Source organism: Leopardus geoffroyi, chromosome B2 (genome assembly GCF_018350155.1).
Source record: "Leopardus geoffroyi isolate Oge1 chromosome B2, O.geoffroyi_Oge1_pat1.0, whole genome shotgun sequence".
In the NCBI taxonomy this organism is placed as follows: domain Eukaryota; kingdom Metazoa; phylum Chordata; class Mammalia; order Carnivora; family Felidae; genus Leopardus; species Leopardus geoffroyi.
Window position 1 is genome coordinate 64,750,302 of NC_059332.1, and position 22,938 is coordinate 64,773,239.

The 22,938-nt window shown below is 36.3% G+C and overlaps 1 long non-coding RNA gene across 4 annotated transcripts in view; it reads left to right on the top strand.

Annotated features, from left to right (window-relative positions):
- LOC123608597 overlaps window positions 1-22,938 on the top strand; it is a 395,339-nt gene that overhangs the window by 19,159 nt on the left and 353,242 nt on the right. For all 4 annotated transcript variants that reach the window (XR_006717319.1, XR_006717318.1, XR_006717320.1 and 1 more), the window contains exons 2-3: window positions 19,353-19,449; window positions 20,072-20,187. This is a non-coding gene — a long non-coding RNA (uncharacterized LOC123608597). The remainder of the gene's footprint in view (window positions 1-19,352; window positions 19,450-20,071; window positions 20,188-22,938) is intronic.

Here is a 22,938-nt window from a genome sequence, read left to right on the forward strand (position 1 = left end):
AACTGATTGAGCCCTGCAGCCATCCCCAACGTGTTTGAATTTTTATTTAAACTTAAAAAAAAAATGTTTTATTGCACTGTGGTCTGAGAATGTAGGCTCTGTAATTTCTGATTTGGATCACTTTTGAACATTTTTTTTGTGACGATATTTGAATTTTTATGAAAAGTTATATTAATTTTAAAAATAGTGTCCATGTATATATGTGTTTTCCTGTTTTTAGGATAGAAAAGTCAACATATAAATAGATCCAAACTTACTAATTATATATATTTACCCAGTATATGTTTATCAGGGGCTAAGAAGGATGTGTTAAAGTCTCCCATAACAAAATGCTTTCCTTTTCTCATTTCTAATATTTCTAACGCCTTGCTTTATAGGTATTGACATGATCTTACTCTGCTTGTAAAGTTGAATGACTATTTTTTTCCTTCTGATACATATCTTTATAAATACGTAATGACCCTTGGGCCACCATTAATGTCTTTTGCCCTTTTTGAAATTAGTATTTCCTGTTTTCTTTTGTGAGTGCCTGATGCATACTTGCCCATTCTTTATTTTCCACTTGTCTATATCACTTTGTTTTAGAGTATTTCTTATAAATATCATGAAATTCAATGTTTTTAAACTGGATTTGAATTTTTTTGTCTGCTATTAAGGAATTTTCAATCATTCAAATTACTATTATGACTAAAATGTTTATTCACATTTCTTTTGTGATTCTTTTTGTGATTTTCTTCAATTTTTTGGTAACATTGCTTATGTCATAAGTTTTTACACTCTCTAATATTTGTCTTTTAATTGTGTAAAGAATTATTTTGGATTTTTCAGAATTATACTTATTAATTCATATTTTTAATGATCAGGATTATAAAAGAAAAGGAAGATTTTGACTCCCTTCATACAAAATGAAGAATTTCGTTCAGTTTCCTTTTCTGCTTTGTCTTTTCCTCACATCTGTTTCTCTTACCAAAATCTACAAGCTTCAATCCATATAATTATCATTAAATTCATATTTTACTTGATGTGTTTGCTCTTTGTTTTATAACAATATTAGCAATAGTTCTTGTGATTACCTTTCTGTTGAGCTGGCTTGATGTGTATCATGACTTCCTCTGCTTGAGGTCTTCATTAGGATTCATCTCTTGGTCAGTAGGAGTATAACTTTAACCTTTTCGAGAACCACACATGGATAGTTCATTTTTTGAGCTCCTGCAAACCTGTGGATACCTGTTTCCTTCATATCTGAAGGTCAAATTCTCTGGAAACATAATTCTTGCAACTTTTACCCTCACAATTTTTCCCTTAAGAGATGTTGCTGCATGGGCTTACATAATTTTGTTTGTGGAAAATAAAGTCTTATAAATAGCATGTGGTTCAATTTTATTAGAAGTCATTAATTCTTTTCCTTCCTGAATGCTTAAAATAAACTTTCTTAATTATTGAATTTAAAGTTTTTTTTCCAGAACGTAAGTCGATGTGATTCTATTTCATTTTCCAGTTTAATGAATTTTTGCCTTGAATATAGTGAACACTTCTGATTTTAATACTCAAGTCTTTCAGTGATGGTATTCTTTTATGTTCACAACTACTTCAGTAGTTTGTTTTGTAACTCCTGGTACAGATATAAGAGGTAAAAGAATTTCTTTAAGTTTAGGTACATAATCTGTGAGTGAATTTTCTGAGTTGCAGTTGCATTTTTAGTTGTTTTCATTCTTTTGCATATCAGTCACGCCTCTTATAATCTTATACTTTTTTTTCATTCTCCGTATAACTTTCAGCTTCTGTTTCATAGAGTAAATGTTTTCTTTCATCTTACAAAGGATGACAAATCTTTCTAAAGTGGGTAAAATAACTTTGGAAGGTATACTTTTTAATATAGGAGTTGAGAATTATGTTCCTTTTCCCTTTTCCTTCAATTACCCCATTTTCAATTTATTGTGGGCTTTGGGTTTTTTGTCTGTGCCTTTAAATAGATAGACAATTAAATAGATAATCTTATTTTTCTATGTAAGTGGTTTGTCAGTAGATTTTAGCACTACCATTTCTCCATTGTTAGGCTAATATGCCAGCTTTTAGCACAATTCTTTTTTTTTTTTTAATGTTTATTTATTTTTGAGAGAGAGACAGAGTGTGAGTGGGGAGAGGCAGAGAGGGAGACACAGAATCTGAAGTAGGCTCCAGGGTCTGAGCTGTCAGCACAGAGCCTAATGTGGGGCTTGAACCCACGAACTGTGAGATCCTGACCTGAGCTGAAGTTGGACATCCAACCGAGCCACCCAGGTGCCCCTCTTAGCACAATTCTTACCATATGTTGTAGTTGACAATTCTATTGGCTTATGAAGGAGACTTCTTCCTAAATCTCAATTCCTGATTTTCTACACATCTGAAGTTGTAGTGCATGAGAAACTAAAATTCCCAGTGGGTCAGGGTCCTGGGTAACTCAGTTCGTTGAGCGTCTAGTTCTTAATTTCTCTCAGGTCATAATCCTAAGGTTGCGGGATTTAGCCCCACGTTGGGCTGTGTGCTGAGCATGGAGCCTGCTGAAGATTCTCTCATTCTGCCCCTTTCTCCCATTTGTGTGTGTGTGCGTGTATGTATTCTCTCTCTCTCAAATAAAAAATAAAAAATAAGTAAAATAAGACAAATTTCTCAGTGTTCCCTGCTTTCAGGGCTCTTCCTCTCTTTGCCCAGTTGTTTGACATCCCTGAAGTTGCCTCCCAGATTCTGGCACAGGTTTGCCTGAAAGTTTGGGTCTCCTTGCATTGTATTTTCATATATTTTTTTAAATTTCAAACAAATTTGGGTGAGAAGTTAGTTAGGGAAATCTTCATCAGGGGCTCCTAGCCAGCTTCTCTTTTAAAACAGAACCCTTTATACATCTTAGACAGATGCTTCCAAGCCAGAGAATCTTGCTGTTGTCTTAATGTCTTGAGTTCTGGAGGGCACTTTGGAATTTGTATCTGTATTACTCAATTAAGCAATCAATGATGAGAATGAATAATTCAAAGAATTGATCATCACACACATGCTAGTTTTTTTTTTCTTTTCCTGCTTGGTGCTTTCTGTTGACCTACTTCCTTATAAAATAACACAATTAGCTGGTCGTCCAGATCTTCCTGACACTAACGAAGAGTGCCATCTGTTGATGTGCATGATGTGCTCTCTAGTACCAGTCCTTGATTACTTTGTGGAACTCAAAGCACTTCACAGTTTTATTGTGATTTTAATCTTTAAAAATACCTCAGGGTCACTGTAAGGAAAAATCATTTAAATCATTCCCATCTTACAGATGACCAGCGTGAGGCAAAAAGCAAGGAAATTGTGCTATAATCAAAAGAAAGTCACTCTAAAAATCAGTAGTATGATCCAAATCACAAGATTTCCAGATAGATGGGTTTTCCATTCCTTAGCATCTGAGTGACCTTCCCTTTTATAATGGGTATATATAATGATTTGTGAAGTACCTCACTGGCCAGTGCTGTCCCCTCTGGGAAGGTGATTTTCTCTGCAAAACACACCTTTGCAAGTAGACTTTGAAGAGTATTGAGAAAGAAGGGGTTACTTGTCCAGCTCAATGTGACATCTCACATTTACTGCTTTAGGAGTAATCAATAATATTAAGTTCATTCAATAAGCTAGCAGATATTTTAGTGATCTTAACATATCTTTAATTAGAGAATTATTAGTAGTTTGTATTCAGAGCAGCCTGGCTTGTCCAGAAAATTAGAAAGAGGTCTTAATGGAGACCTGTCATCTTACAGGAAAAAAAATATGCACAAATCTGAGTTTCTGTTATATTTCTATATTTTTAGGTGTTTTTGTTTGTTTTAGTGATTTGTGCTTTGGAGAAATACATGAATCTTCAGTAGTTTGTGGCTTATAGATACTTGGGCTTCATTAACAAAAGGGTATTAAAGAATGGAAAGAGACACAGGTGAAACAACCTGTGTGTGTGTGTGTGTGTGTGCGCGCGCGCACGCTTCCTTGCTACATGTCAGGTTCTTTTCTACGTATGTTGAAAGTAATTTAATCTTCACTACCACATATGAGGTAGTTACTGTTATCATATTCATCTTACAGATGAGGAAAATAACAATAAGACACACTTCCAAGACCTTATGGCATACTGACCAGCCAGATCACACCCAGGCAGTCTCAGACCGGTGCTCAACCTTTTCACACCATGCCATCCTCCCTGCAGACAGTGCACCCAGAGATTTTCCAACCCTGTTTTATAAGGCAAGCTGATAAGTTTAGCCAATGCATCCTTGGTGGATGAAACAGGGCTCACAGTTCATAAGAGAGAAATTAGCAAACCATGTCCCAAAAGGACAAATTTGAGAGAAAGAAAATGCTAAGGGGAACCTTCTTATGGAGTTTTAATTCAAAAGCTGTGTCTTTCTGAGACATCTTTCCACATTCCTTCATTTATGTTACTCCACTGGGATTTGCCCAGCCCCCCTGCTTAACCTTTGCTTCCTTACTTAGTAGCCTCAAAAGTGGGAAACGTTATGAAAAGAAGCACAAGTGTCAGAGAAGCCAGCTGGCAGAGGGAAATTCCAGTCATATTGTACATCCCCTTGTGAGCTTTTTATTTCAGTTGTTCTTTGGCACACACAAGTCAAAAGCTCAGCTGGCTGTCTGCTTCTTGACGGATGACAACTCTGCAATATTCCAAATGTCCAAACACAACTAACCAGATCTGGTCTTTGTGCTCTTTGAGAAAGCTGTAGTAAGTGAAAAAATTATAAACCAGTGCTTGATGGGTCATGGGTTGTTTAGAAGTAAAGTCACAAGAATAGGAAAGAACAATCTTTATTCTGTGGCCTTGGGTCTCCAGTAGGCTCAAGGACTGAGAAACAAGTCCCTAAACATAGACTTTTGTATCATAACCATGCTCAGAACTGCACCGTGGCTCTGTGGGGCTTAGAGAATGAAGTCAAGGCACGTCACTTGGCATTTGAAGTGTTCCGTGTTCTGGCTACAGCCTTCTATCCGGTTCTGTCCCTTGCACATGCCAGGCTGCTATTCCAAAGTTACACACAGCCATGCCATTGTCTGCACATGACATGCATTGTAATTGGCCAATGTTTATGTCTTGATAGGTACTAAAGCTTTTAAATATCACCCTTCCACATGTATTTCCTATAGTACTTTAAAGAATAAAATCTTATTCATTTCTTGAGCTAGACTGTTATACTTCTTAAGATCATTGATGGTGCGCCTGGGTGGCGCAGTCGGTTAAGCGTCCAACTTCAGCCAGGTCACGATCTCGCGGTCCGTGAGTTCGAGCCCCGCGTCAGGCTCTGGGCTGATGGCTCAGAGCCTGGAGCCTGTTTCCGATTCTGTGTCTCCCTCTCTCTCTGCCCCTCCCCCGTTCATGCTCTGTCTCTCTCTGTCCCAAAAATAAATAAACGTTGAAAAAAAATTAAAAAAAAAAAAGATCATTGGTTGTTTTTTTACTCCATTTTATATTTGCCACGATACCTAGTACTTTCTGGTTCCATAGTATGTACTAAATAAATTTTTCATATGAATAAAAGAATGAAAAATACTGGGAGAATATACCTCTGTGTTTCTTATCTTGTTCTGAGAAGGGAAAACAATTGTGGCTGGGCTAGCCTGAGAAGGAAGCATGTGTGTATCTCCCAATTGTGTTGGCACAGAATTTCCAAAGCCTATGGAAATGCAGGGAGAAATTGTGAAACTGTGTGGTGTTTCTTAGTGGACAGGGAGCAGAAAGAATCTTCTCAGAAGCTCATATAGTTTCTGTGGAAAGGGAAAAAGTTAGGCCAGTATAATGGATCCAAAGTAAGAAAAACATAGGGTTCTGATGACTGAGAAATATCTAAGAGTTTCACTCACCAAGGACACCCTGGGCACCATAGCTCTACCCTCCCATGACAGCGAACACCATTGCCCAAGTGCCAAGAAATGAAGGCAACTAATAACTATTCAGTATCTACTAGTGCATATTAGAAGTATTTTAAAAAGTCAATCTCAGGGGCACCTGGGTGGCTCAGTCGGTTGAGAGTCTGACTTCGGCTCAGGTCATGATCTCACAGTTTGTGGGTTTGAGCCCTGCATCAGGCTCTGTGCTGACCGCTTGCTCAGAGCCTGGAACCTGCTTCAGATTCTGTGTCTCCTTCTCTCTCTGCCCCTCCCCCGTTCACTCTTTGTCTCATTCTGTTTCTCAAAAATAAATAAATGTAAAAAAAATAAAAAAAAATAATAAAAAGTCAATCTCAGAGTGTAGTGCTAGGCTACCTGGATTCAAATTCTGCTTCTGCCATTCACTAGTTATGTTGTCTTGTGCTTCCATTTCCTCATTAAATTGGATTAATAATAATATCTATCTCATAAGATGGTCAAGAGGGTTTTAAAATAAGTAAATAGTGGGGTGCCTGGGAACCTCAGTCAGTTGAACATCAGACTCTTGATTTTGGCTCCAGGCATGATCCCAGGGTCATGAGATAGAACCCCACATCAGGCTCTGTGCTGAGCGTGGAGCCTGCTTGGATTCTCTAAATTTACACAATCAATCAATCAATCAATCAATCAATCAATAAAATAATTAAATATAGCCTAGTGAATAGAAAATAACATATAATCATTTATTAAATTGAAAATGTGAGCATATTATTTTCCAAGGAACATTGTTTTATGCAGTAGTTCATTGCAATTGTATAGGCACTCGGATGTTCATAGTAATACTATCATAGTAGCCCCCAAATGACAAATGCTCAAATGCCCCCCCCCATTAGAATAGAAAGGTAAGTTGTGGTATATTCACACAATAGCATGCTTATTCAGCAGTGAATACAAAAGACCTACTGTTAATTGCCGTGGTATAAATGAATCTCACGAACTTAATATTAAATGAAAAAAGCCAGACACACAAAAGAATGCATTCTGTATGAGTGCATTTATATAAAGTATAAAAATTGGCAAAGCTAATCTGTGCTGTTCAAAGTGTAATTGATACTCTCATGTACAGGAGGACTTCTGGGGTGTTGGTAATGTTCTGTTTCTTAGTGCTGGGGTGCTAGTTACACAGGTGTGTTTATTTTGTGAAAATTCACCAAATAGCATGTTTATGAATATATATGCCTTTTGTATGAATATTGCACTTCAATAAAAAGTTTCTAAAATGAAACGATTGTGATAGTGAAATAAAAGTGGACCCTGTTGTAACAATGAATTAGCAAATGATCGTAGATTCATGCATCAACTAGGAACGTAATCAGTAAAATCTTTGGAGTATGTAGGTGGAGACCTTCTAGTAGTGGTCAGAACCAACCAAAGAAGGGGTTTCAAGGCTTTGGCTGGTGAATTATAACAAAATCTATAGGTGACCCTATAGGTGAATTTTCTTTCAGTCTTTGTGGCCATCCTAAATTTGTATCACTTTTACTTCCTTTGAATATTTTAATTTGACTTAAGTTGTAGTGATAAAACAGCAATGGAGAAGGTGTAATCGTGTCACAACTTTCTTCTACTTTATTCCATTATCCCCACTCAGCGCTTTCATACCCCGTCTCCCAGTGCTCACAGTTAAGTCTGTCTCCTCTCCTGAAATTGCCTTCTCTGACTGATCTTGCTGTCTTGGGAACCTTTTTGCACAGCAATCCCTATATCCGGTCAAGAGCTTTTCTACATTCTTATAATTAGTATTGCCTTTAACAGAAAAAGTAATATAGCTATGGAGTTATTGCTTATTAACACAAAAGCAACTAAGCAACTTTAATGTCTCATCACTGTTTATCTTATAATGAGCAAGTTAATATGTAGTCTTTTTCTTTCTTTTAAAAAGTACCATTGATATAAATGCAAATAACCTAGATAACCAGCAAATATTGAATTAGTTGGTGAATTATTCTAGTAATTAGACAATTTACTAATATGTTCAAGAAAGTGCGTGTCTATTTAAGAATGACTTCAAGGATTCCAAAGTGTTGTGTGATGAGATAAAATGGTGGCACGAAGTGTTTGCTACTTTTGTATAGAATTTTGACTTCATGGAGGAACTGGTAATTCAGAAGAGGCTTATATGGAGGAAGGAAGTTGGGTGACGGAAGGATATGAAGATGGAAGACCCCCGGCTTGTGAGCTACCTGTTTCTTTAGTGACCAAATAGAGGAGTATTTAAAATCTGATTGGCTTTTGATAAGTGTTTTTTTTTTTTTTTCAACGTTTATTTATTTTTAGGACAGAGAGAGACAGAGCATGAACGGGGGAGGGGCAGAGAGAGAGGGAGACACAGAATCGGAAACAGGCTCCAGGCTCCGAGCCATCAGCCCAGAGCCCGACGCGGGGCTCGAACTCACGGACCGCGAGATCGTGACCTGGCTGAAGTCGGACGCTTAACCGACTGCGCCACCCAGGCGCCCCTTGATAAGTGTTTTTAGTGGAATGAATGAAGGGTGAGTTCTCTTTGAATCTGTTGATGAAGACCTTATATTCTAATCCATTGTGTATGGATCTTTGGTTAAATTTTCAGAGAGTTAAACTCAGAACCCATGATTTTCTGGATTCTAGATTTTCAGTCAAGAATATGCTCAATACTTTACAAGACTCATATGATCCTTATGACATGTAATAAAATGCTCTTGTTGATATATGTGAATACATCTAGGTTAAAATTCATATAAACAGCACTTAAACCAATTTTATAGTTTCAATACATTTTAATAATGAGCACAAATTTTAAGTATAATGAGAACAAAATAGTTCATCATATTTTAAGGAATTTTCTTTCAATAGATTACATTTATAATTGTAGAGATATTTTAGTTCTTTCAGATAATGGCATTTCCAAAAAATTTAAAAGACATATAAGAATACAGAAAAATTGACAATCCATGAATATTCAGTTTGTCTTGCCAGTAGAGAAGACAACTATTTATTATGTTACATTATTATTATATTGTTTATTTATACTTCACACATTTAAGCACGCCTTAATTCTTTTTACTACTGCTGTCAGGTATTATAAATTCTGTTTTACAGATGAGCAAACTTGAGATTCACTAAGTAACTTGTCTAGGTCATCATACATAAATGAAAGAAGCAGGATTTAACCTAAGTCTGTCTGTTTGCAAAATTTGCTTGGTCTCTACTGTCTGATCCCGACAGCCAGATAAATGTCAGATGAATGAACACACACACACACACACACACACACACACACACGCACGCACACGCACGCACACACACATAGAAATTTATTTCCTTCTATCCTTATTTAAAACTATGTATTAGCATAAAAAAGCATACAGGTGCTATAATAATTATATAGGCAATCAGAAAATGCAACAAAAGAATATTCTGAATTGGATGGAACTTAGTTTATTCATATAATCATTTACTGAGTGTAGTCACTCCAGTGACTCTGGTTGTAATTGAAGCACAGTGGAAGTTTAGAAACGTTATGGTTGATGGTTCCTCTCACTTACCTCTTCCTTTGTAAATGTCACCGGGTGCTAGAAATCAGTTCACTCTGAAAGATTCCCTTGTCTCCATGCCCCAGTTTCTCTGACACTGTATTTCTTCCTATGATGACAGTAGGGGGCACTTGATGAGACCCCTTTTGCACTGGTATGCCAATGGAATTTAATAGAACAATTTCTCTCAGGCTTCTTCAAATGCTCTCTCTCTTGTTTCAAACTGTTACCAAGTATGTCACTACTAAATAGAAATTTCTGGGGAAAGAGATAAACCATATGTTGCTTTTCCCTTCAGCATATTTTAACCATATGGTACTAGAAATGGGAATGCAACAGTGCTAGTAATTTAGACTCCCCGTGCTCCTAACACTACCCCATTCCCTAGCTAATTAAAAAAAAATCCTTACTACTAGCTTGGAAAAGTTGTCTCTGCCAAATAAATAAGGAGCAGGACTAGGAGAGAAAATGTAACTGAAAGGTGCATTTCTGATGAAGTGGGCCTGGGCATGTGGACACATCAGCTCAAGATGGTAGATCACAGAACACACTCTGAACTCCTGAAAATTTTCTGTGTTTGACTTAATTCTGGCATGGAACAAAGAGCTCCCAGGTTGTCACTGATACAATACTCGTTGTCAGCATAAGGGCTAAGCCTATAGCATTATATTTTATTGGATTTACATTTACTGAATACTTGAGGAGTGACAGTTGTTATTCTGGGTAACACTATAAAAATGTTTTCAACAGTGTAAGAATGACAGCAAATATCTTTGACATAAAACTAATAAGGTTTTAAGGGTTTTTTTAAAAAAGTACGTATGAGATAAAAGTTTGTTAGATACTAGAAAAATCGGGAAATCAATCACATAGAAATGTCATGTCCGCTGGTCAAATACAGCTATTCGTTTAAATAAAAAAAGATCAGATTTGATATGAATTGATTTCATGTAAACTAAAAAGCACAACTCAGAGCATCTGCAAATTTTATATTCCAGTCTGTGCTTTGCTTTTCATTGTGTTCATGGTGTCTTTGAACATAAATAATGTTTTTATTTTTAACTTTAATATCATCACATTTATCAATCTTTTCTTTTTTTAATGTTTATTTATTTTGAGAGAGAGAGAGAGCGAGAGAGAGTATGATTGGGGGAGGGGTAGACAGAGAGGGAGAGAGAGGAATCCCAAATAGGCTCTACACTGTCAGCACAGAGCCTGATGTGGGCTTGATCTCACCAACCGTGAGATCCTGATCTGAGCGGAAATCAAGATTCAGACACTTAACAGACGGAGTCACCCAGGTGCCCCATCAATCTTTTCTTTTAGGGATTTTGTTCATTGAGTGTCATTTAAGAAATTATCCTCTATTTCAAACTCATAAGGATTTTTTTACATGTTTTTCTTCTAAAAATTTTAGTTTTTACTTTTAGGTATTTATTAAATATAAAATTTATTTTTATATATGGTAGGAGTAGATACCTGATTTTTCTCTGATAAGGAAAACCAATCATCCTTGTACCATTTATTGGATGATTCATTGTTACTACTTTGTAATGATATTTATGTTACCCATTACATTTTGATATGTGTCTGGGTCTATTTCTGATCTTTGTATTCTGTACTCTGTCAATTTGCTTATCCTTGGCCCACATCACTGTTTTAACCACATTAAATATAGAAAATTCTATCTCATAGGACAAGCCTCTAATTCTCATTTTCAGAATTGTTCTAGCTATTCCTGGCTCTTTAATTTTTTAAATAAATTTTAGAACTATGTCAAACTCCTTAAAAATGTCTGGAGATTTGGCTGTAATCATATTGAACTTATGGATGAATTTTGGGGAAATTGAAACTCATACATTTGAGTCTCCTCATCCATATTTTGTTAGGTAGAACCCTAACATTTACAGGTTTTGATGCTATTTTGAATAGAATCTTGTTTTCTTTTATAATTTTTTAGTGGTTATTGTTAAGGTATTCAACTGCAATTTATTTTGAATGCTGATCTCACAACCAGAAAACTTTCTTGACTTGCCAGTATTTTAAATAATTTGTACATTTCTATGGATTTTCCATGCAATTAGGTCATCTGCAAATAAAGATGGACATACATGTATTTCTGTCTAATACTTTAGTATAGTTTACTTCTTTTAATTATCACAGTGACTAGAACTTCCAATAAAATTTTAAATAAAATGGTGGTAGTAGTCACCTTTATCTTGTTTCTGGTTTAAAATAATGCTCTGAAGTTTCACAGTTAAGGATAATAACTTGCTTTAGCTTTTTCACAGGTATTCTTTATCAAGGTAAGGAAATGGTCTTGTCTTCTGAGTTTACTAAAATATTTTATTATAAATGTAATTTTTAACATTTTATTTATATTTTTTGTCATTTATTTAGATGATTGTATAATTGTTCTCCTTACTTGTTACTGTAGTGTGTAACAGATTTTCTGATGTTGCACCACCTTGATAAACTTTTCTTGTTCCTGGTATATATTTTTTTAATAGATTAATTATACGCATTTGTGTTTTATTTAGCATTTTTGCATCTATAAGTGAGATTAGTCTATACTTTTCTTGTATGTCTCTTGGTGGTATTTATTGTTGCTTTGTAGTTACTGTTCTTGTGGTTCTTTGCAATAGTTTATATAAAACAATAAGGAGTTTTTTCCTTGGAGTTAAGATTACCTTGAAAGTCATCTGGGCCTCTGGTCCTTTGCAGAATCTAACAATATTGTAACTATTAATAATCTGATTTCTGTAAACTTCATTGCCTTATTGGCAAATGGAAATGGTTTTCCATTTCATCTTTGAGTTTAAGCGATTTATATTTTTCTAAGTGTTATCCATTTCATCAAAGTTGTAAATTTTATTTGCTAAAATTTTTTTCCTAGTATATCCTATTACTTTTTAGAATCTTTCCAGTATCTGTTGTTAGTCCTCTTTTAAATTATCTCATGTTGTTTTTTATATCATCTCTCATTCTTTGCTTCTTGAATAGTATTTCTGGAGATTATAGCTTGTTTTCTTCATCAACACTATTGTTTCTCAGCTTTCCATTTTATTAATTTCCCTTATTTTTATTATTTCCTTTGTTCTGTTTTCTTTAGGATGACTTTACTGTTCTTTTTTGTTTTTTAAGTTGAACACTTGGTGTGTACTTAAAAATTCTTCTTTATTTTGTTTTCATCATATCCACTTAAGTCCACATACTGTAATATACTTCAGCATTAACACACACATTTTTATATGTACTATGTAGAAAAGTCATTCTAAATATATTGTAATTTCCATTGCTGTTTCCTCTTTGCTTCAAAGATTATGCAGGAGTTTTTAGTTTCTATTCACATACAAATGTTTCACTATATTTTATTGGTAATTTATACCTTATTTATTTGAAAATATATATGATATAATTTCTTTATAGCTTATTGAAGCTTACTTGTGGAAAGTATTCCTCCTTGTATACTTAAAGTCTCTTTTTCTATTTTCTAGGCATATACATATATAATACATATATAAAATAAATTTTTTAATATTATATGTGTGAGACCAATATTATTCAAATATTTTATATATTTACTATTTTTTGTTTCTAATAAAAATGTGTTAAACTCATATACTGTGATTGTGATTTTGTACCTCCCTGCTAGTCTTTTTTTCCCTTTTAATTCCAGCATAGTTATTATACAGTGTTATATTAGTTTCAAGTGTACAATATAGTGATTCAACAATTCTGCACATTACTCGGTGTTCATCATGATAAGTGTGCTCTTAATCCCCTTCACCTGTTTCACCCATCCCTCCATCCACTTCCCCTCTGGTATCCACCAATTTGTTCTCTATAGTTAAGAGTCTGTTTCTTGGTGTGTCTCTTTTTTCATTTGCTCATTTGTTTTGCTTCTTAAGTTCCACATATGAGTGAAATCCTGTGGTATTTGTGTTTATCTGACTGACTTATCTCACTTAGCATTATACCCTCTAGCTCCATCCATATCGTTGCAAATGGCAAGATTTCATTCTTTTTTATGCCTGAATAATATTTCATTGCATATATATACCACATCTTCCTTATCCATTCATCAGTTGATGGACACTTGGGCTGTTTCCATAATTTGGCTATTGTAAATAATGCTGCTATAAGCATCAGGGTGCATGTATTCCTTTGAATTAGTATTTTTGTATCCTTTGTGTAAATACCTAGTAGTGCAATTACTGCATCATAGGTAGATCTATTTTTAACTTTTTGAGGCACCTCCATGCTGTTTTCCAGAGTGGCTGCATCTATTTGCCTTCCCCCCCAATAGTGCAAGAGGGTTTTCCTTTCTCCACATCCTTCCCAAGACTTGTTTCTTATGTTGTTGATTTTAGCCATTCTGACAGGTGTGAGGTGGTATCTCATTATGGTTTTGATTTGTATTTCCCTGATGATGAGTGTTGTTGATGATGAGTTTCTTTTCATGTGTCTATTGACAATCTGAATGTCTTCTGTATTCTATATTATCTTCTTGATGGATTGATTTTTCCCTTTATGATTATATAGTGTCTTTTTTCATTTCTTGTCAAAGTCTTTGTTTTAAAGTATATTTTGTCTGATATAAGTATTGCTACCCTGGCTTTCTTTTCACTTACATTTGCATGATAAATTATTTTCCATACCTTCACTTTCAATCTGCATGTCTTTAAGTATGAAATGAGTCTCTTGTAGGCAGCATATAGATGGGTCTTGCTTTTTTATCCATTTCATTAACCCTCTGTATTTTGATTGACATTTACATTCCATTTGCATTCAAATTAACTATTGATAGGTATGTACTTCTTGCCATTTGTTACTTGTTTTATGATTGTTTTTATAGTTCTTCTCTGTTCCTTTCTTTTCTTTCTCCCTTTTCTCATGGTTGCTGCCTTTCTTTAGTGATATACTCAGATTCCTTTCTCTCTTTTTTTGTGTATCTATTACTGTTTTTTTTATTTGTGGTTATCATTAGGTTTGAATATAACATCTCATGCACATAGAAGTCTATGTTAAGTTGATGGTAGCTTCAATTTGAACCCATTCTTTACTCCTCTTCTCCTGCCCACATTTTAAGTATATGGTGTCATACTTTACATCCATTTTGGGGAATACCTTGCCTGATTTTATGGGTATACTTATTTTTACTGGTTTTGTGCTTCCTACTTTTCTTACTGCTACTTTCGGTCTTTTCTTTTCACTCAGAGTCCTCTTCAACATTTTTTGTAAGACTGGTTTAATGGTGATGAATTTCTTTAACTTTTGGTTGTCTGGGAAACTCTTTATGTCTTCTATTCTGAATGATAGCCTTACTGGATAGAGTATTCTTGGCTGCATATTTATTCTTTTCAGCATTTGAATACAGCATGCAAACTTTCTGCTGAAAAATCAGCTAACTGCCTTATGGAATTTCCCTCGTATGTAACTGTTTTCTCTTGCTGCTTTTAAAATTCTCTCCTTATTACTACTTCTTGCCATTTTAATTACTATGTGTCTTGGGTTTCACCTCCTTGGATTGATTTTGTTGGGGGATCCCTGTGCACACTTGATCTGGATTTCTGTCTCCAACACCACATGGGAAGTTTCAAGCTATTAGTTCTTAAAATACTTTTTCTGTCTCCTTTTCTGTGTCTTGCTCTGGGATTCCTATAATGTGAATGTTATTGTACTTGATGGTGTTGCTGAGTTGCCTAAATCTAATTTATTTTTTAATTATTTTTTTTCTCTGTTCTCTGGATCTTGATTGCTTCCATTACTCTGTCCTTTAGGTCACTGATCCATTCTTCTGCCTCCTCTATTCTACTATTTATTCCATTTGGTTTATTTTATTTCTATATTTTTTAATGTTTATTTATTTTTGAGAGAGACAGAGAGAGAGAGAGAGTGAGCGCATGAATGGGGGAGGGTCAGAGAGACAGAGAGGGAGACACAGAATCCAAAGCAGGCTCCAAGCTCTGAGCTGTCAGCACAGAGCCTGATGTGGGGCTCAAACTCATGAACCATGAGATCATGATATGAGCTAGAGTCAGATACTTAACCAACTGAGCCACCCAGGTGCCCCTCCATTTGTTTTATTTTTAATTTCAGTTAATTGAGTTCTTCATCTCTGATTTTTTTAAATGTGCTCTGTTTCATTGTTAAGGGTCTCACTAAAGTCCTCCACTTTTTTCTCAAGTCCAATGAGTAGTATCTTTATGACCATTACTCTAAATTCTGTATCAGGTATATTACTTATCTCTGTTTTATTTAGATCTTTTCCTTGGATTTTTTCCTGTTCTTTCATTTGAGACATATTCCCATGTCTTCTCATTTTGTCTGTCTTTGTATATTTCTATGTGTTAAGAAAGTCAGCTACATCACTTGCTTTTTGAAAGTAGTGGCCTTATGAAGAAGTCCTATAGTGCCCTGCATTGCAGTGTCCCCTATTCACCAGAACCTGGCACTTCAGGGCCGTCTCCTATGTGTGTTGTGTGCACCTTTTGCCTTTAGTCCACTCATCTGCAGTGGCTCTTTGCCTGTTGTGGGCAGAATTCGGTCCCTGTGTTGTTAGTGGGCCAAGCTGGTCCTGCCTTGTGCTTGAGTAGAGTCAATGCAGGCATTACCAGAGATGAAGTAGCACTGAACTGCAGGGCACTTTCTCCATCTTGTGCTCTGAGAAGCATTTTTGGTGGGCAGGACCTATGGTCAGGACAGGTGTTTGCACCCAGTACACTGCTGGGGCTACAGTTGGACTGGTGTGTGTGGTTATCATCCCCTCTCCTCAAGGCAGGAGTCAGTTTGGAGTGGTACTGATACCTGTTGGGCCTGCTTGCACAGTTCAGGCTTGTGGCACTGGTTTGGATGGGCTCCCGCCAAGGGCATATTAGAGGGGGCAGGTCTGTAGGAGAATGTGGATGTGGGGTGCAGGGTGTTAGCAAGTTAGTTTGAGTGTTGGCACTGTGCTGGTTCCTGCAGGAATTCTTGTGTTGAAGGCAGGGGTTGGCAGGGGGGGGGGGCGGGGGGGGGGGAGAAATGATGCCTGCCAGCTTCTTTGTTCCTAGAGAAGTTTCCCTGTAGCACATGTTTTGAGGTTAGTAAATAAATCTCCTTCCTGTACTGGCCAGGTGTTTTTCAAAGTGCTGTTTCTGTGCTGTATCTCAGCAAGGCTATTTGTTGTGCTCTCTCTTTAAAGGCAGAGACTAAGTTTCCTCTTGCCCTCCAGGCTCTCCCAGAATCAAGTCTATTGATTTTTAAAGTTCCATGTGTCAAGCCCCACTAACTGTAAGAACTCACAAATTATGCCCCTCTGGTTTTCAGAGCCAAATGTTATGGGGATTCATCTTCCCCATGTGGGTTCCCCATGGCTGGGGTGCCTGGTGTGAGGTCTGTTTCTTTCCCCTCTCAGGATCCACAGCATCTTTCCCTCCTGCAGAGAGTCCCTGTGGGTCTCTTTAGCTCCTGACAGTGTCTCTGCCCTTCCTACCCTCTTTGATGTGGCCTCTTCCCTAAATTTAGCTGTGAGGAGTCTGTTCTTCCAGTCTTCAGGTCATTTCTGGGTTATTTACACTGATATGGGTGTTATGTAGTTGTACCCATGGCATTCCACCATCTTTCCTAGAACTCTGAGATCTCCCGAGAAGGAAAATGGATGTGAAATTGTTAAGAGCAAGAAACAAATGGAACCAGAGAGGATAAGCTAGAAACTTGGTGGACAAACCGGAATCTGTGTTTGTATTTCACTGCCTTCAAGCCTTGACCTTTGATGATTCAGGTGACCTATAGAAGAAGCTAATGCCCTTTTGCTACAGAACTGTGTATAAGGACAGAACTGTGTATAATGATGCAGAAGTTGAAGAAGCTTCAGGACCAGACCCAGCAGGAGTCAGAGGAGCTTTTGGCACAGGGGCTTTCCTGGGCACTACAACTGAGCTGCAGAGCACAAAAGTAGCTATTACTTAACTTCCTCTTTCCAAATGTTACACAAATTTCTATTGAGGCCAACCCTAAACTGGAAATATACAGGGAAGGGAATTCTGGGAAGCCTAGTTCCAATGTAGCTGGATTGACAAGTGCAAAGCCATCACAGATTTCTTTTATTATTACTTTATTTCTTTATTCCTTTAAATGCTTTTAGCTGGTAACTATTTTCTCTGATAGCACTATTCTTATGATGCTTTCTTTTGTCTTCAGTTTAGCTTATTAGAAATTTCCCATCTCTTTGTATATGATTGTCTGTTTATAGTAGCCATAAAAATGCATGCCTCAGATCTCCTGATCGGAAAGCATAATTGACCAGTTTCTCCAGCTTTTGCTATTCTGGATTCAACCCCGTATTCATGATGAGGCCACACTTTTCTTAGTGTAAGGCTGAGCATATCAAGAGAACTAATACAGGCCCATTTCTGGGACATGTAGACTCATCCACCAGGTGACTTTGATTAAAGGACTCCAGATTAGAGTGTCAAAAAAACTTGTTTTTTGACAAAAAACTTACCGCAACTGCACTGTGGTACAAGACCTTCCTATCCTATACTTTCTTCCCCCTGTTCTTCACAGGGTTCAGACCTACATCAGTCAGAAGGGTCCCATTCATTTCCCACCTTTCCCTTTTGTCCTCACAAAGAAAATTGGAATTTTCTCCAATAAATTTCCTATACATTTAATCCTGTCTTAGCTTCTTGGAAAACCTGAACTAATGCACTGTGTATGCATGTGCTTACAAAGTGTGTTTTAAAAAAGCATATAATTTTTAATCAACAAATCTTTTAATAGGCAGGTTTCATCTACCTACCTTTATTGTGATTTATAACATATTTAGTTAGTCCTACTGTTGCTTGTTTTCTGTTTGCCAGCCTTTTTTCTTTATCTTTAATTTTCCCTTTCCATGGTTTCAATTTGACTGCTGGTCAGGAAAATCTTGGGATATTGGAATAACAAAGCCTAAACTTTTGGTGGTTTCAAGTCAAGGTTATTTCTCATTCATTCTACATGGTCGTTGAGGGTTGACTTATTGAGTCATTCAGAAACCTAAGCTGCTGCAGGCTCCATCTCAACACATGCTTCCTAAGAGAAGCAGAGAAAACAGAATATGCCAAACACCTACTTGGCTCGTAAAGCTGCCATCTACAGGTGACACAAGCCACTCCCACTCCTATGCCATTGGTCAAAAGAAGTTACTTGGACATCCTGGATTCAAATGGGCAGGGAAATGCAGTGCTATCATGTGTCTAGATAGAATAGGGTGTTTGTGTATTGTCCAATGACTCTATAACTTTTATCCCCCTCTGCTGGGCTGGAAGCTATAAAATATATTTTTATTATTTTAATTATTATTCTCCAATATGTTACATATTTAAATATTACATATTTTCTTAACAAATTCTAGAATGTATATAATATTTTAATCTTCTACCCAGATTTTACTGAGTTACTGTAATGGAGCCATTATAAGATGAAGTAAATTTAAGTTACATTTGTCATGGGATACATCACATTTTGAACTATAAATTTTGAGTGGAATTATTAAAGTAAAGAAGACCTTTAAATTCAGCAGAAAGGAATTATTTTCACAGAACACCATAAAAATTAATTTCAATAGAGAATCTTATTTCTGCATTTGAAAATGGCAAAAGAAAAATAAAATCAGTTATTTAGTAGAGCTGTATGTTTTTCATCAAGGCAAAGCAGCAGAGACAAGTATATGGACAAAGAGTAAACCAACATTAATTATGCTACCATTCATGAATTGTTTTTCAGTTTATCCAAAATATCTAATTTTAGAACGCTAGTGATTAATGTCCACTAGTAATTTATTTCCTAATGGCTGAAGACACAATAGAAGTGATAACCCGTTTTTCTTTAGATTGGGTTTGGATTGCCTTATATAATCATTTTTGTTCTCTTCTTCACTTCCAGATGAGCCCTGAAAGCCATATGTTGAAGTAGCACAAGATGGAAGGAGGCTGAGTTTCTGGGTCACTGTCAGACTAGAAAGGTTTATGTGTACTCTTGGGTGAGTGAGAAATAAGTGTTGCACCAGTAAGATTTGGTGGTTTGTCTGTTACTGTAGCAGGTGTTATCTAAACTAATACAGTGCTGGAAGGTGAGCTGCCATCTCACACCTATTCTTCCAGCAAAAAAAAAAAATGTGATTTTAGTTTAATGATATATGATTGTCTATCACTGTAATTCATGTATGTCAGAGGAGAGCAGAACAAATTGCCTTATAGTCATGGAAGTTATTTTCATATAACCACATTACGAGCTTCTAAAACTGAAAACAAGCTGTACATAGGTAATGGAGTTCTATTTTTTTACTGAAGCAGATTAAATATACATTTTATTTATTTGGGTGGTATCTCTTTGGTTTGTTTCTATTGAATGGATGCTTACTTAATTACTTTAAACTTAGTCTTAACAATTGAAATGAGATTTGAGTAGTCTATAGGATTTTGAAAATTATCATTGGGATGGGTAGGCTGCAAGGTATGTTAAATCTTAGAAAACCAAGAATAGGACTTGCCCAGTGAAGCTTGAAAAAGACTGTTTTAGAACCAATAAATTAAAGTTTTGACACTTATGTAAATAATTTGGACTACAGTCTTTTGAAATTGCTTATCTGTTTCTTCTAACAGATAAATATTGAGCCATTGCCATGTATAAACCACCATGCTGGGCCCTATAGGCAATGCAAAAAGAATATGACAGACTGTCTCACAGTGTCTGCTCTCCAGGATCTTAAATTTTTGAGGTAAGATCTATTCAGATACATAATATGGAATACTATGTTATAATTGCCGAGAGTTATACGCAGTAAGTGATGTAGGGACTTAATCCTGAGAAGGGATACAGAACCCCTCACTGAGGCAATTAGAGGAGCTTTATCAGTAGAGACAGCATTTGTGATGCATCTTCCAAAAAGGGAAGATTTGATGTATTGAATAAATTGAACAGCTATACCCAAAGCATACAAAACAAGGCAGGATGGTTTCTGGCAAGGGTGTCTTCAGACCCTTCCATGATTTTAATAGATAGATTGAGGCATTCTTGACACATGTGAATTGGCATGATTCTAGGATTGTTTGATAAGTCCATTATCCATAAAAATAAGCAGATTTGGGGTTCCTAGTACATAGGGTGACGTAAAAATCGTTCTCACATTATAATGCAGAATTGTAACGAATATAGATTTGGTATTGGGAAACTTAAGTTCAGATTCTGACTTCACAGGATAAGCAGAAATAGTCACTCAATGTCTTTGAGCCTATATTAATTCATAGTATGTTATAAGTCATCATATGTATTTTATTTGCTTCAACTACAACTTTCATGATATATTTGCAAGAAATATGTTCAGAGGAAAAAAAAAGTCTTCAGCTAGGTCAGGTTTTATTACAAGTAGCTCTACCATTTAACTCTTATAGCCAGTAGATCCAATGATGCTTGAAGTGTTTATGGCAGGTTAGGATGAGATATGGAACTAGTATTAAGGTCGAGTAGAAAAATCACAACAGAAAGGCTGAAGAAAACTTGCATCCTCTTCATCATGCATTATTAAAAAATAGCCCTGGGCTTGCTACTGAATCTTCGTAGATACTGAATATCTGAACAGATGACCATGTTACCTGAGTTGTAACCCGTTTTTCACTGGGTGTTTTCTGATCCATCTAGACAAAGAACTTTCAACATTTCTTTTAGTGCCCTTCTGCTAGAGCCAAACAAGTTTTATATGTCTGAACAAATCTATGTCACTGTAATTTTTGAAGGATATTTTCATAAGTTACAGAATTCTAAATTGACAGTTTTCTTTTTCCTTCAGCATTTTAAAGATGTCAGGCCATTGTCATTATACCTTTCCTTGATTTTGATGAAAAGTCTGCCATACATATTACTGGATTTTTCCCCTGAATGTAGCATGCATTTGTGTGTGGGAGTAGGGATGAGAGTACGTGTGCCTCCTTTTTTTTTTTTTTAACATTTATTTATTTTTGAGAGAGAGAGAGAGAGAGAGAGAGAGAGAGCACAAGCAGGAGAGGGACAGAGAGAGAGGGAGGCACAGAATCCAGTCAAATGCTCTACCCCTGAGCTATACCCCCGTGAGGCACAGAATCCAAAGCAGGCTCCAGGCTCTGGCTCTGAGCTGTCAGCACAGAGCCCAACGCAGGGTGCAAACTCACCAACCGTGAGATCATGACCTGAGCCAAAGTAGGATACTTAACTGACTGAGCCATCCATGCCTCCTAGGAGTATCTGATTTTACGATTTTCTCTTCTCTGTTTTTCAGATGTTTGACTTTGTATTTATCCTATTTGAGATCCACTTCATTTTTTGTCTAGGATCTGTGGGTTGATATCTTTCATCAATTTTGGACATTTCTTGACTATCATCTCAAATATTGGCTCTATTTCCTTCCTATTCTACTTCTTAGAATCAAATACATGTACATTTGAACACAGGTTTTGGATGCTTTTCTCAGTTCCTTAATTTTTTTTCTCCTTTTATTTTAACTTGGATAATTTCTATTAATTTGACTCCTGATTCACTTATTCTTTCTTCTGCTTTTTTTTAGGCTACTGTAAAATAAATTGAACGAATTCTACATTTATGACACTGTATTTTTAAATCCTAGAATTTCCTCTTTTTAAAAATAAGTTTCCAGTATTCTACTAAAATGAAGTTCCCCATCTGCATCTATATTGTCTACCACCTTTTCCATTCGTTTTGAAAATGTATGCATATTAAATTTTTATATGCTAATTCCAATATTTTGGTCACATGTGGGTTAACTTGTATTGACTATTTATTGTATTGATGGATGACATTGCCCTGCGGGTTTGCATACCACATATATTTTTTTAATTTTATGCCAGAAATTGTATATAAAAGTACTGTAAATATTATTTACTGAAGAAAAAGAAATCCCATGGGGCACCTGGGTGGCCCAGTTGGTTGGGCGTCCAACTTTCGCTCAGGTCATGATTTCACTGCTCATGAGTTTGAGCCCTGCATCAGGCTCTGTGCTGATAGCTAGGTGCCTGGAGCCTGCATCAGATTCTGTCTCTGTCTCTCTGCTCCTCCCCTGCTTGCGCTCTGTCTCTCTTTCTCTCTCTCTCTCTCTCTCTCTCTCTCTCTCTCCCTCTCCCTCTCTCTCTCTCTCTCTCTCTCTCTCAAATATATAAACAAAAAAAACATTAAAGAAAAAAAAGAAATCCCATGCCTGTGGCAGGCTGCAAGTGATGAAGCTGAAGCAGTCTAAGCTGGAGTTGAGCTAGCTCTGGGGCTGGTTGTAGCTTTTGTAACATCTGTAGTTCACCACAGGTTTCAAATGTTTTAGGAGAGGAATTGGGACTAGTTTATCTGAGCACCAGTGTAAGTCTTTATGTTTTACAGCTCAATAGCCATCTTTCCATGCCATTCCAATTTTTTTTTGGTTCCTATGGTGGTCTTTTGGCTCTCTCCTGACTTTCTGAGCTTCACAGACTATTTCTACATTGCTGCTGTG